The sequence below is a fragment of the Pleurodeles waltl genome, chromosome 4_1 (assembly GCF_031143425.1).
Source record: "Pleurodeles waltl isolate 20211129_DDA chromosome 4_1, aPleWal1.hap1.20221129, whole genome shotgun sequence".
In the NCBI taxonomy this organism is placed as follows: Eukaryota; Metazoa; Chordata; class Amphibia; order Caudata; family Salamandridae; genus Pleurodeles; species Pleurodeles waltl.
The window spans coordinates 700,852,444-700,865,267 of NC_090442.1; the positions used below are offsets into that span (position 1 = coordinate 700,852,444).

The 12,824-nt window shown below is 46.5% G+C and overlaps 1 protein-coding gene and 1 long non-coding RNA gene across 2 annotated transcripts in view; one reads left to right on the forward strand and one right to left on the reverse strand.

Annotated features, from left to right (window-relative positions):
- Positions 1-12,824, forward strand: part of ITIH5 (inter-alpha-trypsin inhibitor heavy chain 5) — a 264,995-nt gene that overhangs the window by 155,493 nt on the left and 96,678 nt on the right. The gene's annotated exons all lie outside the window — the stretch shown is intronic.
- LOC138288064 (uncharacterized) overlaps positions 5,277-12,824 on the reverse strand; it is a 150,899-nt gene continuing 143,351 nt past the window's right edge. The window contains exons 3-4 of the long non-coding RNA XR_011202323.1: positions 10,681-10,802; positions 5,277-9,009 (exon numbers count right to left, since the gene is read on the reverse strand). This is a non-coding gene — a long non-coding RNA (uncharacterized lncRNA). The remainder of the gene's footprint in view (positions 9,010-10,680; positions 10,803-12,824) is intronic.

Sequence of the window (12,824 nt, forward strand, 5' to 3'; positions counted from 1 at the left end):
AGCGGTCGGGATTGGACTTGTATTTGTACTTGACATACAGTGATTAAGTGTACACTACTGTTTTGATCTCAGACCACTACGTGACCACATACTACTTGTCTTGTGATTCTGCTTTTTGTTCTCTGATGTCCTCCTGGAAGTATTGATAATATTTTTGGACTTTGTTTTTTGGTTGTGAAGCCTTTGCAGAATGGAAGTCAATTTCTGGCACCTATTTATGTATAAAAAGTGGCAGCTTAAAGCATTCTGCATGGAAAGGGGACTGGCTGTGAACAAGGAATCCAGAAGGGAGGATCTTGAGTCAGCCCTGTTTCAGGATGAATTGAAACGTTGTCAGGCAACACCACCAAATGAGTCTGAGGAGGATAACTACTCTGAGGAGGAGGACTACTCCAAAGAGGAGGGCAGTGGCCCTGAGGAGGGAACAGAAAGAGATGATAGGCTCCTAGCTCGAATCCGGAGTCTGGAAGAGCTAGATGCAGAGCTTAAGAGGGCTGAGGAGAAGAGAGCCTTAGTCCTGGAAGAAAGGAGGAGGGACTTAGAGATTAAAAAAATGATTTATGCTTACGAGCTTAAATTGAAAGAGCTGGAAGTCATGAGGGCTGAGTCCAGCTGGAATGGTGGCAGCAACAATTGTATATCCAGTGATGCTGCAGAAGTGCACATGCCCAGAGAGGTGGTGCCCTACTTGAAGGAGGGAGTTAACACACGCCAGGAGGTTCAGGGGTATGAGGTAGCTCCAGTGATGCACAGGGTCCCTGAGGTGGATTGGGGAACTGGCATGGGGAGTCATATTCCTACTGGTGGGAGGGACACTCTACTGACTCTAGGTGAGAGTGACAGGGAGAGGGGTTCCCCCCAGGTAGAAGTCCTGGTTATGGAGTGTGAAGACATCCCAGAAGAGTGTGGGTTGAGTGTCAGGGACAGTCAGGTACTGTCTCACCAGTCTCAGGAGGGTGATGTGGGGTGCTTTTTCAAGGCAGAGTCACTGGATGGTTGGGTGAAGGGTACTTTGGTTAATTCATGTGAGGGGCTGAGTGATGTAATTGCTGGAGAGCATATGTCTAGTCCTTATTTTCCAGAGCTATGCCAACACCAGGTGGAGTGTGAGTTCTCTGACCCCAGGGAGCTTACAATGGAGGCAGACTTCTGGGTGAGTACCAGAGAGTCTGAAGAGGCATTTGGGGGTGCTCCTGAGAGGAGTGGTCTAGGTAGTTCCCAACCAGGTGAGGTAGGGAAGGATTGTAGTGTCCCAGGTAGGTCCCAGTGTAGTGGGATGGGTGAGGGACCCCATGTCCAGTCTCAGAGGAGAGGGAATGGGGATGGGTTGAGGCCCAAGGTGCCCGAGATCCGGTCCCAGGTCCTGGAGGGTTCCCTGCGGGAACACCAGGAGGGGAGCCTAGCCTGTACCATAGGGCCATCTGTTGAGGGAGACCCCACAGTGTCAGGAGAACTTGGGGGGGCGGCTGTAGCCAGCGTCCCACCAGTTCTGGTGTCTGGCAGTACCACTCCTAGTGAGGGGGTGCAGAAGTCCAGACAGAGGGTTGAGAGGGGGTTGCGGACCCCAGTGGAGAACCTGGAGGGTCAGGGGTCAGCTCTGAGAGCAGAGCCCCCCATGAATGACCTTGGTGAGACCATTTCTGGGCTGGGGGGAATCCAGACTCTGTCAGATGGGCAGAGGTCAGGAGACCTGCGCCAGCCAGACTCTTGTGTGGCCCTTCGGGACAGTGTGTCCCTTGAGGGGGGTAAGTGTGCCCCCCTGGAAGTCCTGGTGTGCCAGGCAATGGTTCAACCGCAGGGTGGTGACTCTGGGTTGAATGATCAGGTTCAGGGGGTAAACTCTGACCTGATGGGGGGTAAGTGTGCTCCCAAAGAAGTCCTGGTGTGCCAGGCAATGGTTCAACCGCAGGGTGGTGACTCTGGGTTGAATAATCAGGTTCAGGGGGTAAACTCTGACCTGATGGGGGGTAAGTGTGCTCCCAAGGAAGTCCTGGTGTGCCAGGCAGTGGTTCAACCGCAGGGTGGTGACCCTAGGTTGGATGACCAGGTTCAGAGGGTAAACTCTGACCTGGTAGGGGGTAGGTATGCCCCCCAGGAAGTCCTGGGTTGCCAGGCAGTGATCCAGTCTGTGGGTACAGACCCTGGATTGGGAGGCCAGGTTAAGGGTGTCTCCCCTGACCTGGAGGAAGGGGCTACTGCTAACAGTGCCCCTACCATGTTGTCTTCTGGGGGGGCCACTCCTAGTTGGGTGGTTCAGGACCCCAGAAGAGAGGGCAGGGGAGGGAAGCCTCACCCCTGGCCCTGGTCCAACCTGAAGGTACAGACCCCAGGTTGGAGGATCAGTTGCAGGTTAACATCCCTGCACTGATGGAAGAATTGTGCAGGGCTGCTTCTACAAGCACCCTGACAGTTTTTGACTCTGGGGGTGCCGCTTCTGCAGGGAGGGTACAGAGCCCCAGAGGGGAGGACCAGGGTCAGGTTGTCATCCCTGACCTGGTGGAAGAGAGAGTGGTCAAAGGGTGCCAGGCACCTGGGGCTACCACCCCCCACTCTCCACAGTCACAGTGGTTAGAGAGGCCTGAGGTCGGGCTCTCATCCCTGACAGTTGTCTGGGGCCACTGTGGCTTGCTGTCCTGGTGGACAGAGTTGCCCCTGGGGGGGGGAGGACGAGAGTCACACCCCGGGGGTGGAGTGGGCAACACCACTGTGTTGGCCCTGGTGGTACTATCTGCCCATTGCAATACATCTGTGAGCAAAGTAAAGTTAGGTGTTGCACAGATGGTGTCTGTAGATGTGGAGAAGGATTCCCCATGGGTTAGCTTAATGGGCCCTGAGAGTATGGACAGAGGGATCCAACTGGAGTCAGGAAGGCGTAGAACTGGAACATGCCCCTGCTGTTGTGGGCCTGGGTCCCTGTTCTATCGCCCCAATCAGGGAAGTACATCAAGGTATTGATTGTTCTCCCCTGGCTTTAGGCTGGTAGGGGGTCGTGTTGGACTTTTGCTTATGCAGGGTCATCCCCAGTATTTTTTGCCTCCTGCCTCCTATTTTTTTCTGACATGTTGCTGTTGGCTTTTCAACTCTGAGCACTTTACCACTGCTAACCAGTGCTAAAGTGCATATGCTCTCCGGTTTAAATTGTATGTAAGTGGTTTATCCATGATTGGCATATTTGATTTACTAGTAAGTCCCTAGTAAGGTGCACTAGAGGTGCCAGGGCCTGTAAATCAAATGCTACTAGTGGGCCTGCAGCACTGGTTGTGCCACCCACATAAGTAGCTCTGTAATCATGTCTCAGACCTGCTACTGCAGTGTCTGTGTGTGTATTCTTACACTGTAAATTCGACTTGGCAAGTGTACCCACTTGCCAGGCCTAAACCTTCCCTTTTCTTACATGTAAGGCACCCCTAAGGTAGGCCCTAGGTAGCCCCAAGGGCAGGGTGCAGTGTATGGATAAGGTAGGACATATAGTAATGTGGTTTATATGTCCTGACAGTGAAATACTGCCAATTTCGTTTTCACTGTTGCTAGGTCTGTCTCTCTCTCATAGGATAATATGGGGGCTACCTTTAAATATGATTAAAGTGTAGATTCCCCTAGAGAGTAGATGGACATGTGGAGTTTGGGATCCCTGAACTCACAATTTAAAAATACATCTTTTAGTAAAGTTGATTTTAAGATTGTGCGTTTGGAAATGCCACTTTTAGAAAGTGAGCATTTTCTTGCTTAAACCATTCTGTGACTCTGCCTGGTTTGTGGGTTCCCTGTCTGGGTCAGTTTGACAGTTGGGTTGTTTTTCACCTCACACCAGACAGTGACACAAAGGGAGCTGGGGTGTGATCTGCATTTCCTGATTAGCCATCTCTGCTAGGAGGGAGGGGTGGAGTGGTCACTCTCATCTGAAAGGACTGTGCCTGCCTCTGACAATGCTGTCTCCAGCCCCCTGGTGTGTGTCTGAGGCCTTGCCTGGGCAAGGCAGGATTTCACAAGAAGGTGTGAGTCCCCTTTGAAGAAAGGTGACTTCAAAGACTAAAATGGGTATAAGAAGGGCACCCAAACTTACAAACTTTAGAAACACTTCTGGAATCAAGAGGAACCTCTGCCTGGAGAAGAGCTGATCGCTGAGGAACAAGTGCTGCCCTGCCTGTGACTGTGCTTTGTGGAGCTTTCCTGCAGTGCTGCTTCTGCCAGAGTAAGAGGGCAAAGACTGGACTTTGTGTGCCTTCCATCTTGAAGAAGAAATCTCCAAGGGCTTGATGTAGAGCTTGCCTCCTGTTATTGAAGTCTCAGGGATAGCAAAGACTTCTTCCTGCCAGCACCTGGAGTCTCTGGAGAGACCCTTACTCTGCTCTGTGGTGCCCTTCCAGTTCCTGGGACCCTGAAAGGAGAGGCTGGCAGCCTAAGGACAAAAATACACGCACCGAGCGCCGTGCGGAGAAAAGATCGACGCGAATCCGATCGCGGCTGAGAAAACGACGCGACGCCGGCTCCGCAGCTGAGAAACGACGCCGCAGGAAACGCGACCGGAGAATCGACGCCCGGAGCAGGAGAAACGACGCGCAGCATCGCTGACGAAGGCTGAGAGATCGCAACCTGCGCCGCGGGACTTTCGGACCGTCGCGTGGCTGGCTTTTTCGACGCGCATCGCCGTGCCGAGTTGTTTTCGACGCATATAACCGTGCAGGGTTATTTTCGACGCACACCGCCCGTGCGGGGTTATTTTTGACGCAAACCAGGTACATTTACACGCTAGCAGCGCTAGTGTGTTGTTACAACTACCTAAAGACTCTTTTTATTTTAAACCTTTAAAAAAATCATAACTTGACTTGTGTATGTTGGATTTTTGTCGTTTTGGTCTTGTTTTGTCTAGATAAATATTTCCTATTTTTCTAAACTGGTGTTGTGTCATTTTGTAGTGTTTTCATTAAGTTACTGTGTGTGTTGGTACAAATACTTTACGCCCAGCACTCTGAGGTTAAGCCTACTGCTCTGCCAAGCTACCAAGGGGGTAAGCAGGGGTTAGCTGAGGGTGATTCTCTTTTATCCTAACTAGAGTGAGGGTCCTTGCTTGAACAGGGGGTAACCTGACTGTCAACCAAAGACCCCATTTCTAACAGTGGGGTAGTGGCGGGAGGGGTGGGCATCTCCACTAGCTGGGATGCCCTGGGGTGTTGTAACAAAAGCCATGAGCCTTTGAGGCTCACCGCCAGGTGTTACAGTTCCTGCAGGGGGAGGTGAGAAGCACCTCCACCCACTACAGGCTTTGTTCCTGGCCACAGAGTGACAAAGGCACTCTCCCCATGTGGCTAGAAACTCATCTGGTTGTGGGAGGCTGGCAGAAACTGATCAGCCTAGCACTAGAAGTCGGACTGGTATTCAGGGGGCATCTCTAAGATACCCTCTGGGTGCATATTACAATAAATTCCACACTGGCACCAGTGTGCATTTATTGTGCTGAGAAGTTTGATATCAAACTTCCCAGATTTCAGTGTAGCCATTATAGAACTGTGGAGTTTGTGTCTGACAAACTCCCAGACCATATACTCTTTATGGCTACCCTGCACTTACAATGTCTAAGGTTTTGCTTAGACACTGTAGGGGCATAGTGCTCATGCACATATGCCCTCACCTGTGGTATAGTGCACCCTGTCTTAGGGATGTAAGGCCTGCTAGAGGGGCGACTTACTTATGTTACAGGCAGTGTGAGGTGGGCATGGCACTCTGAGGGGAGTGTCATGTCAACTTAGTCATTTTCTCCCCACTAGCACACACAAGCTGTGAGGCAGTGTGCATGTGCTGAGTGAGGGGTCCCCAGGGTGGCATAAGATGCTGCAGCCCTTAGAGACCTTCCCTGGCATCAGGGCCCTTGGTACCAGGGGTACCATTTACAAGGCCCTGTGTGCCAGGGCTGTGCAAATTGTGGGAACAAAGGTACAGTTTAGGGAAAGAACACTGGTGCTGGGTCCTGGTTAGCAGGGTCCCAGCACACTTTCAATCATAACTGGCATCAACAAAGGCAAAAAGTCAGGGGGTAACCATGCCAAGGAGGCATTTCCTTTCACCAGTCCACCCTGGCATTCCACTCTACTCCATTTATGTCTCTCTACTCCACTCTATGCCACTCCTGTCTGTACCACTCTATGCCACCTGAGGACACTTCACTTGAGGACACTTTACACCACTCTATGACGCTCCACTCCTTTACACTCTACTCCATAACACTCTACTCCACTCTACAACACTCTAATCCACTAGACTCTATGGAACTCTACTCCACTCTGTGACACTATGCCATTCTATGCCACTCAGTGCCACTTCACTATAAGCCACTGTACTCCACTCTACACCACTCCACTGTATGACATTCTACTCCATTACACTCTACTACACTCTACTCCACTACACATGATGACACTCCACTCTATGCCACTCCACTCTGACACTCCACTCTACTTCAGTCTATGACTCTCTACTCCACTCTATGCTACTTCAATCGAGGCTTCTTTACTTCACTCTACAACACTCCACTCTAGTCCATTACACTTTACACCATACCACTCTACAACACTCTACTTCACTCCACTGTATGGCACTCTACTCCAATCTGTGACACTTTATGCTACTCAACGCCACTTCACTACAGACCACTGTACTTCCACTCTACGCCACTCCACTGTATGACACTCTACTACATTCTACTCCACTCCACTCTCCAACACTCTACTCTGCTCCAGTCAAAGGCACTCTACTTCCTTCTGCACCACTCTGTGCCATTTTAAGTCATTTCACTATAGGCAAATGTACTCCACTTTGCGCCACTCCACTCTATGACACTTCACTCTGACACTCTGTGCCACTCTACAACACTCTCTGCCACTCTATGCCATTCCACTGTATGACACTCTGCTCCATTCCACTCTTCTCCACTCTACAACACTCTGCCCTACTCTACTCTATGCCACCCTACTCCAATCCACCCCGCTCTACACCACTCCATCTATCACTCCACTCTCCTCCAGTCTACTACTCTCTGCTCCACTCTACGACTCTCTACTCAACTCTATGCCACTCCAGTCTATGCCACTCTATGTCAATGTATGCCACTTCACTCGAGGCCACTTTACTCCACTATCAACACTTCACTCTACTCTACTCTACTCTACTCCATACCACTCTACTCCACTCTACAACACTCTAATCCACTATACGGCACTCTACTCCACTCTGTGACTCTCTATGCCACTCTGTGCCACTCAACTCCACTTCACTATAGGCCACTGTACTTCCACTCTACGCCACTCCGATGTATAACACTCCAATCCTTTCCACTGTACTCCTCTCAACAACACTCGTCTCCACTCAACTCAATGACACTTTACTCCACTCTGCACCACTCTATGCCACTCTATTCCACTCCACCATAGGCAACTGTACTCTACGCTCCCCCACTCTACTCCACTCTGACATTTTACTCCACTCTAAGCTACAACACTCTACACCACTCCACATCACTCCACTCTATAACACTCTATGGCACTCCACTCATTGACACTCAACTTGACTCTATGACACTCCACTTGACTCCACCACAACACTCTTCGTCCCTCCGCTCTTCCACTCTATGCCCATCCATTCTACCCCCTTCCACTTTACTCCACTCTATGACAATCTTCTGTACTCCACAACGCTCCATTTTATGACACTCCACTCTATGACCCACCAATCTATGATCCTTCACTCTACAACTCTTCACGACACTCCACGACATTCTATGAGAGCCCATTCCACTCTACGACACTTTCCTCGGACTCTCCACTCTGCCCCACACCACTACATGATACTGTACTCCATTCTATGATATTCTATTTCTCTCCACTCTATGCCACTTCACTCCACTCCATGCCACTTTCCTCTATGACACTAACTTTTAGCCACACACTGAACAGTAGCCACACTGGTGAACAACTTGGTTAAAACACTTTGGCAAAGCCAATAGATCTTGCAAATGCGAAATTTATTGGTTTTGCCAATGCTTGCTTATGACTGTTGCTTTTTTCTCAAGAATTTTGGCCATTCTTGCAGACACTGGCCCTTCATGTGTGAATATTCTGGTGTTCTAGCAATGTGGCTTCAGGAAGGCATCACCTTTACTTCAGGCAAGCTAAGTGCAGGAAACAGCTGAGCACTATTGTATCCAGCCCTGGGCAAATAGAACATGAAGCCCTAAAATACCAAAAATAATTGACAGTACCTTCCACAGATATGCCTAGTGGCTATTAGTTGCTCAGGACCCATTGAAATGGCCTCACATAAGAACGCATATAAGGTACAATTGGAAATTATTTTTTTATCATTCCCTTAATGCATTTTAGCTGCTTTAAGTTAAATACGACTTTATTATACTGATTGAGCACTTTTTTCTTTACTGCCCCTCAAGGAAAGACTGTAATACGTGCCTTCCTGTAGTTTTAGTATCCATGCCCTTCGGATAACTCTTAATAGTACCGTTTATCTAGTGGGGGAATTTGTTGGGAAGCAGCCCAGCTTCCGGATTTACATTTAGATTATCTGAAGTGCTAACCTTGATTCATGCCTTTTTTTCCTGCGCTCCGCATTCATGCACTTAAGTGGTCTACATTCCTTTACTGATTACATGAACAAAAACTTTAGGCTAAAAACGGAACAGGAAGTTGCTGCCAGAATATATTGAAAGTTCTCATTTTCCAAGTACTTTTCCAGGACCTGGTGATGCATTTGCTGTAACCAAGTAAGATTTTCTCCAAAAACTGTTAATGTACATGAAACGAAGAAGCAACGGTATAATTAAGGTAGTATTAACTCCGCTCTGTTATTCTTGGCGATGCTGATTTAAACACGTTTCTGTGTGGGGCATACAAGGTCTTCTGAAGTATTCCACCTCGAGATGCGAAGTCTTTCTCTGTTCCCATGCTCTGAAAGATTCTGAAAAGGTTTATGGTTCGTGGCAATGGGGAAAAGAGGTGCAGAACCCTGGAGCATAAAAAGAGATATAGCAGAATTATGAAACAAGCATTTGCAGTGTAATGGGTCGCGCATTTGCTCGAGTTAGAGCTATTGGCGTTGTAAATTCCTAACTGGACGTTTCTTGTCACATAAATTGAAAATGAAAAGTAAAACAGTTGACATAAGCGAGCTGTTCCAAAGTGCCACGGCCGCCATGAGTGCGAAAGAGAGACACAAAAGGAAAAAGAAGTTAGTTCAGAGTCAAACGGATCTCCAAATGTGCAATTATCCATGTAACAGGTTGGTATCTCGGTGTCCAAGGCGGTAATAAAATCACTCCAAGGAGGGACAAATGTAATGCATTTACCAATGATAGCAAAGGATTTTTTAAAGGCAAGCCCACGAACAAGTGAAAGTGATGGGCGTGCGGTGGGCGTGGTTAAAAGCCCACAAGACTTGCAACAGGTCAAAGCACTTGCACGCTCGACCGAAAAAGACATGTAGAACTACTTTCAGTTCCTCATCCTGCACCCAGATGCATGTGTAACACATGATTATTACTGTCCTTCATAGTAAGGGGGTAGACAAGACAGAGATAAACTTCTACATCCCAGGCTCTCCTACTTTGGATCTGGCCTACGGATTAAAAGGACCCTATTTTCGAAAGCTAAAAGTGGGACAGGCAACGGGCAAAGAAGTAGGACTATACTTTTGCAGCAACTATGGGAATATCACCACAATTATAAAAAATAGTGATAATCTTGAGTTCCCTTTAACGGGGGATATAAACCTCACATTGAAACCTAACATTGAGATACCCAATCGGTAAAATGAAAATACTTTACAGACACTTTTGTGGTAATCACACAAGGAAAATGAAATGAAAAAGTTACAATCATTTGAAAATTGAATATTTTGGCAATGGCATCTGGCAACAGGTTGACTGAGAAATATGCCAAGACAGTACAGCCATCCAATCTGATTTGCTACAAGCACCTACATATTTTTTCTAAGAATATGACACTTGACTAAACATCTACTGTGGGAGTTTTTGTCTGACCTCATGTTCATAGCTGTGAATGCTAGTGGGACCACTCAGCCTCTCGCTCTCACAAGGTTGATAAATTGAGTACCATTGAGTTGAGAGACAGGATACAGCACGTGGGTGTGAAGAAAATTATCACTATGATGCTCAGTGGACCTGATAATCTATCTCACAACTCGATCATGCGTTTGATCTGGTGAAAAGTGTTGCGATGGTCGGACAGCTGTTCAAGATTTATGACTACTCCAGCGAATTCATGACATCTGGTCACTCTACGTCAAACCCACCTTTCCCATCAGCTTCCTGATCAGAACTCCAGAGTCTACATTCTATACCATGTTGAGATGTCATTCTTGAGCATCAACACACGCAACAACTGCAAATCCAACCATGGCCATGTGTACCAGACTGAGCTATGATATTCCACTATCCCAAAAGCTCAGGTTAATGCTTCTCCTGTAAACCATGCTTTTACAAGTCTCTTCTAAATGCAGATTCCACCCCGAAACAAGTGTTTGAAATTCACCATTAAATTAATGATCACCCTTTCCCCATACTGGCCTTTACCGAAATTATGACTTGTTGAGATTTCTGCACTAGTATTCCCAAATACCTGCGATAACATGTAAAGAAAAAGGCTAAGCCAAGACAACCTTCATTTTCTTGGATCTCATCCCCTGTAAAGAAATCCAGGACCTGCCTCTTCTGCAAAGGAGCTTCATATTTCATCCTCATGCTTCTAACCACTGACACAGCTTACAAGAGGCAGTTGTACCTAAAAATGAAAATAATAAAGTTTAGACTTTCAAAGAATTGACGGCAGGAAATTTTACTCTGCTTACTGTGTAAACACACTTGTCCTTCTCTTACAAGGCTGCCTCAAAATGACTTTAGCAGATACAATAAAAATGTCCATGGCACTCGTATACAGAATGAAGTTCATGTCCATAGTTTCATAAGTAACATATTTTCTTGTATTTATTGCATAGTTCTTCTTCAGTGTCATCACAAATCAGCCCAGCCAGCACGTGTTTCGTCATGCGACCAATCCTCGCTTTGACTTCATGAAGGCTGTAATCAACAGAATTGCCTTGATGAAGTAAAAGCGAGGATTGGTCTGTATACGAGTGCCTTGGACATTTTTATTTAAGCTTTTCCTTTTGGAATCTTGGGGAAGTGAGGTGGTGTTCTTCCCTTCCAGGAGCATCGTTGAATATTTGGATGTCATATGAAAATTGGGTGTGATATTAGTGAGCACCATTCCTTATCTCAAAACACCCACTTTGTTTGTCTACTTTAGCAGATACAACAAAAAATGAACCCCAAACAGTAAATTGTAAACAATAATGGAAAATCACTATTGTGATCTATTTCCTGTGAAGACAAGATGAGCTGGGGCATTCAAAAGGTCCTCAATAAGTTCCAATTCTGTGTGACTGCTCACGCAGCTTAGATAAAATATGAACTGGGTTACCCTAGTCAATCACTCCTACTAAGCAGGCTCCCATCCACTAGCTGAGTATTAAAAGCAGAAAGATGTATTTTTTATTTGAGGTCTGCTGCAAAGGCAACTTAGTCCGTTTCTTTTGCAAATCATTTTGCGGCCATTTAATCCCAGTTGACTAATAAAATGAAGACAGCTCCCCATACAGTAGTGATTGAAATTCTCGGACACTGGAAAACTAATGTAGATGAATAGAAGATCCCATACTCCCCCCCAAGAGGGACTGATAAGCTCGTAATCCAATGGCATGTGTTGGGGTATATTGGTATTTAAGTATTGTTCTTTAAGGATATCATCTGAGCCCACAACTCTCCTTCAAGAGGCTCGTGTATGTTGGAAGATCTTTGGTGTTCCAGGCACTGAGAGTTTGGAAAATCCTTAGCCCTTAGTTCCAGTCTGAATCTATCTAATTTCATTTCAGGAAACTCTTAAGAAAGTGTTATTCAGTTGGCACTAAAAACACCAATTACACAAATAGAAGTGAATGAAGAATGCTGATCCATGACCGATCCATGCATTCGGCAGGAGCTTACCACTTGTGACTCACTGTCTATCAATTATCCTGTGTATATTGCCCGCACACTGCTCTGAAGAGACCTAGACATTGTATGCTGCTACAAAAAGTGCAAGATAAATCCATAAGTAGGAGACAATAACACTACAGTAATAGTAGTGAATTCAATATAAGTATGATGAACACGTGACATATCAGCCAACAAGAGAAAGAGAAGATTAATTACTATGAATTGATCATAACATTCAAGCTCAGGATAAACAATTAGAGGTCAATAGGAGAGAAAAAATGTAGCCAACTAAGGATAATTAGCCACAGTACTAAATTATTATTTTTATGATTTTGTTGAGCTAGGGCCTGTAAGGTGACAGAGGGCTCAGAACCAAACATAGGCTACAGGGAAAGGCAGACAACTTTCAGAGCAGGTAGAATTGTATAAAAAATTGAACACTGCACAGTGCATCCATACAATGCAGGGATGTCCTTAAGTGGTCGCCATCGGTAGCACCTGCTACTCCTGGCTTTCTGCTTGTGACCCCTTGCATGGCCCTTGCGAGCCCTGGCATCAGAGGTGGCAAAGGAGTACTAAGAGACACAGGTAATATTTCGTTTTTACATTGTATTATTTACCTTCGATTTTTACATTCAATAGTTCAATGCACATTATATGGAATACATCATATAATTAAATACATAGTAAAAAAACATTTGCATGTTCAACTTATTTCTCTGTTTCCTTAGAGTATACAATAAATGATGTGTTTGAACAAAAACCTTCA